The 5,000-nt window shown below is 44.7% G+C and overlaps 2 non-coding genes across 2 annotated transcripts; both read left to right on the top strand.

The window, feature by feature from the left end:
- The first annotated feature begins 2,310 nt into the window (after positions 1-2,310).
- LOC123719652 lies at positions 2,311-4,216 on the top strand. Its single transcript, XR_006755717.1, has one exon. It is a non-coding gene; the product is annotated as a small subunit ribosomal RNA (ribosomal RNA).
- A 350-nt stretch (positions 4,217-4,566) lies between these two features.
- On the top strand, positions 4,567-4,723 carry LOC123719650. Its single transcript, XR_006755715.1, has one exon. It is a non-coding gene; the product is annotated as a 5.8S ribosomal RNA (ribosomal RNA).
- The last annotated feature ends 277 nt before the right edge of the window (positions 4,724-5,000 follow it).

Raw genomic sequence — 5,000 nt, 5'->3', positions numbered from 1 at the left:
ACTTAGTCAACTCAAAGTGATTGACGTTTGACATCAATTTTATGTCGGTTTTATGAAATAGATTTTGGTCGGCGGTCGGTAACGGCCATATATGTCTTATATATCAATTTGTATGAAAAAGTTTCAAAAAAAAAAAAAAAAAACTCAATCAACTAAGTAAGTAAGTAAGTAAGCAAGCACTTAAGTTTCTTTTAGTGAGTACTATCTAGAATAATTAAAAATATCGACATTTAAATCGACGGTCCCTATTTGGAAGGTTAACCTATAGCCCTAATAATAATTATATTATTATGATTATGACAATGTTGATGTTGTTGCACTAGACACACCATAATAAACCATAAATAGTTTTTCTTACCAGAAGAGTTTTTATTTTTAAATATTCAATTTTAACTAGAAACGTATCGCTATCGCTAACAAAACCCCACACCACACACCACCACACGTTACACACATATACTTGACAGAGTAGATACTATCTACATATATATCGACAGAGTTGTAGATATCGTGCCGTTGAACGGCATCTTGTCGCGTCGCGTGGCGATCTTGTACGAGAAACATTTTCCTCTGACATTGTATCGGAATAATTATTATAATTCATTATTATACATACATACATACATACATACATACATACATACATACATACATACATATTATTAATAAATATAATTGTTTTTTTTGTTTTTTCTTTTCTTCAAATAAACCCACATTGCCATTTCTCTGAGCGTGTGCTGCGAGCTTCAACGAGAAACATTCGGCGCGAAACTGTCGAGCGGCCGGCCGTCGCGCGCCGCACCTGTACGAGAAACATTTTCCTCTGACGTTGCATCGGAATAATTATTATAATTCATTATTATACATACATACATACATACATACATACATACATACATACATACATATTATTAATAAATATAATTGTTTTTTTTGTTTTTTCTTTTCTTCAAATAAACCCACATTGCCATTTCTCTGAGCGTGTGCTGCGAGCTTCAACGAGAAACATATCTATCAATACAAATGTCTATGCAAAAAAAAGAAAACAAACAAAATCATATCAGTCAATAAAATAAATAATAATATTTTTTTACTACTACTACTACTACTACTAGTACTACTACGTGCTACTACTGCACGCCAATACACATACATAATAAAATGAAAAATCGTCTCTCTCTCGCTCGCTCTACGAGAAACATTCGACGTCCGCTCCAATGCCGACGCGGACTATTGCTCTCGGTATAGATGTGGAGCGAAACAGTCGTGCGCACAGCGTCGACTCGTTCTCGTTGCCGCGCGTCGTTCGTCTCAAATAGACACGAACGACGGACGAGAGAGAATGTGTTCTTGTTTTTGTGTTTGTGCGAAGTGTGAGAATATTATATACATATATTCGCGCATGGATGATATAGATATGGGTATGGATTTTCGGAGGAAATTATATCAAATTCGTATTTCGAATGCGAGACCGCCGAGATCTTTCCCAGCTCTCTCTCTCTCTGTGTGTGTGGTGTATAGTACATTTTATATATCTCTCTTGTGTCAACACAAAATAACAAAGAATATACATACTACTCCTCCTCATATTTTATATAATATAATATAAAATTATATTATAGCACCGCGTTCGCAGACCGTATGGTGATGTTACCAATCGACCAAGATTTGGGACCGTCTCCCCCGGTGTTATCTGTGATGTTAAAAGAATACGCTTCTAGGCACACCTCAACGCAGGGCGCCTAGCGTGTTCGACACGTGCGCGGTCGCCACGGCGACCGTATATGGAAAGAATGTATAAAAGAGGACGCACACGCGCCCATCGTCGAAACGGTGTGCGCAGCGTCGTGTTGGAATTTATCCCTCAAGCTCCGGGCGTTGATCGTATCTAGTGCGAATCATGCGTGTGTGTGCGCATGTAATTGCCAGCCGAGTTTTAATATGTTTACAATAACGTATTGAATAAAAATTGAGAAGTTGCGTTTAGATGAATGTTCAATTTTCAAATTGTCACAACATCGATTCCCGCCCGCGGGGTCGTGTTCGTTGCAGTTTTATGTCCCTCACAGTGGTCGAGCATCGTTGTACATCACCTCGTTGCGAGATCGTGACGGGACGGCCGCTCGTAGACCGGTCAAAGTTAGTCTATCGATATGAAGCGCGAACGTCGCGTCGCGTGCAAATTCGACGCGTTACGTTCACGCGTGTCGAGAAGGCGCGCGCGCAAGCGCGCGCCCCTCGACGCCGCCGAGCCAGCGGCTCGCCGAAGCCGCGTGACCGCGGTGTAGGCGTGTCGTTTGCGTAAGCAGCTCCCTGGTTGATCCTGCCAGTAGTTATATGCTTGTCTCAAAGATTAAGCCATGCATGTCTCAGTGCAAGCCGTATTAAGGCGATACCGCGAATGGCTCAATATATCAGTTTTGGTTCCTTAGATCTTACTCAGTTACTTGGATAACTGTGGTAATTCTAGAGCTAATACATGCAATCAGAACTCTGACCAGTGATGGGATGAGTGCTTTTATTAGATCAAAACCAATCGGCGGAGGGCCATGCGTCCGAAGTCGTTAATTTTGATGAATCTGGATAACTTTTGCCGATCGCACGGTCCAGTACCGGCGACGCATCTTTCAAATGTCTGCCTTATCAACTTTCGATGGTAGTTTCTGCGACTACCATGGTTGTCACGGGTAACGGGGAATCAGGGTTCGATTCCGGAGAGGGAGCCTGAGAAACGGCTACCACATCCAAGGAAGGCAGCAGGCGCGCAAATTACCCACTCCCGGCACGGGGAGGTAGTGACGAAAAATAACGATACGGGACTCTTACGAGGCCTCGTAATCGGAATGAGTACACTTTAAATATTTTAACGAGGAACAATTGGAGGGCAAGTCTGGTGCCAGCAGCCGCGGTAATTCCAGCTCCAATAGCGTATACTAAAATTGTTGCGGTTAAAAAGCTCGTAGTTGCATTTGTGCGCCGCGCTGTCGGTGCACCGCATCCGCGGTGATACTGACACGTCTGCGGAGCATATCGTCGGTGAGCCGGCGGTAAAACGCCGGTTCAATATCAAAATCCTATCGCGGTGCTCTTCGGTGAGTGTCGAGGTGGGCCGACAATTTTACTTTGAACAAATTAGAGTGCTCAAAGCGGGCTCAAAATGCCGCTTGAATATTTCGTGCATGGAATAATAGAATATGATCTCGGTTCTATTTTGTTGGTTTTCAGAACTCCGAGGTAATGATTAATAGGGATAACTGGGGGCATTCGTATTGCGACGTTAGAGGTGAAATTCTTGGATCGTCGCAAGACGAACATCAGCGAAAGCATTTGCCAAAGGTGTTTTCATCAATCAAGAACGAAAGTTAGAGGTTCGAAGGCGATTAGATACCGCCCTAGTTCTAACCGTAAATATGTCATCTAGCGATCCGCCGACGTTACTACAATGGCTCGGCGGGCAGCTTCCGGGAAACCAAAGATTTTGGACTCCGGGGGGAGTATGGTTGCAAAGCTGAAACTTAAAGGAATTGACGGAAGGGCACCACCAGGAGTGGAGCCTGCGGCTTAATTTGACTCAACACGGGAAATCTCACCAGGCCCGGACACCGGAAGGATTGACAGATTAACAGCTCTTTCTTGATTCGGTGGGTGGTGGTGCATGGCCGTTCTTAGTTGGTGGAGCGATTTGTCTGGTTAATTCCGGTAACGAACGAGACTCTAGCCTGCTAAATAGGCGTCGTCATTCAAGGTGTGCGCGACTCTCGGGGAGCGCAACTCACTGGCGACGTATTAAAATTCTTCTTAGAGGGACCGGCGGCTTCGAGCCGCACGAGATTGAGCAATAACAGGTCTGTGATGCCCTTAGATGTCCTGGGCCGCACGCGCGCTACACTGAAGGAATCAACATGTTCTCCCTGGCCTAGAGGCCCGGGCAACCCGTTGAAACTCCTTCGTGCTGGGGATTGGGGTTTGCAATTATCCCCCATAAACGAGGAATTCCTAGTAAGCGCGAGTCATAAGCTCGCGTTGATTACGTCCCTGCCCTTTGTACACACCGCCCGTCGCTACTACCGATTGAATGATTTAGTGAGGTCTTCGGACCGACACGCGGTGGCCTCACGGCCGTCGGCGTTGCTGGGAAGTTGACCAAACTTGATCATTTAGAGGAAGTAAAAGTCGTAACAAGGTTTCCGTAGGGGAACCTGCGGAAGGATCATTAACGTTGGTTTTTTCTTTTTGTTTTGTTGTTGTCAAAGACTCGCAAAAAAAGAAAAAAATACAAAAAACACGTGAATGATACGAATCAAAATCGAATCCGAGACGGTTGACTCTCTCTCGTCGATTCGCGACGTGTGCGTTGCGACACGCTTTGATTAGCGTTCGCTATCGCCTATTGATACTTTGAAATAATATTTTAATTTTTGTGTACAACCACGCAAATAAAAGAGATTTTCTTTCTTTTCATTTGTCGTACACGTTAATGATAAGTATTATTTTCAAATTTTTTGTTTAATTTTTTCGCACCTTTTATATTTTCTCATACAAAAACACACACAAAAACAAAACGATTACCCTGAACGGTGGATCACTTGGCTCGCGGGTCGATGAAGAACGCAGTTAACTGCGCGTCATAGTGTGAACTGCAGGACACATTTGAACATCGACATTTCGAACGCACATTGCGGTCCGTGGAGAAATATCCAGGACCACTCCTGTCTGAGGGCCGGCTGCATAAAAACAAAAAGCCACACTGTTCGCGTGACGAGCGGCGATCGCTGCGACTCCCGGTCGTAGCGCCGCATCTCTGTCGCGCGTGCAATTGACGGTTTCGCTAGGCCGCCGAGCGGCCGAACGATCCGTTCGAATATATGTTCGATTACGACTCGTCATCCGTATTGGCCGTGTTAAGCCACGTCTATACGATACTTTTGTCGCACAAATAAATTCTCCCCGCCGCACCGTGTCTCCCGCGGCACGGGTGCGCGTCGAGTCTTTACGCAACG

The sequence above is a fragment of the Pieris brassicae genome, unplaced genomic scaffold (assembly GCF_905147105.1).
Source record: "Pieris brassicae unplaced genomic scaffold, ilPieBrab1.1, whole genome shotgun sequence".
Lineage (NCBI taxonomy): Eukaryota > Metazoa > Arthropoda > Insecta > Lepidoptera > Pieridae > Pieris > Pieris brassicae.
The sequence above is the reverse complement of the archived record's forward strand: the minus strand, read 5'-3'. Positions and strand labels throughout refer to the sequence as shown.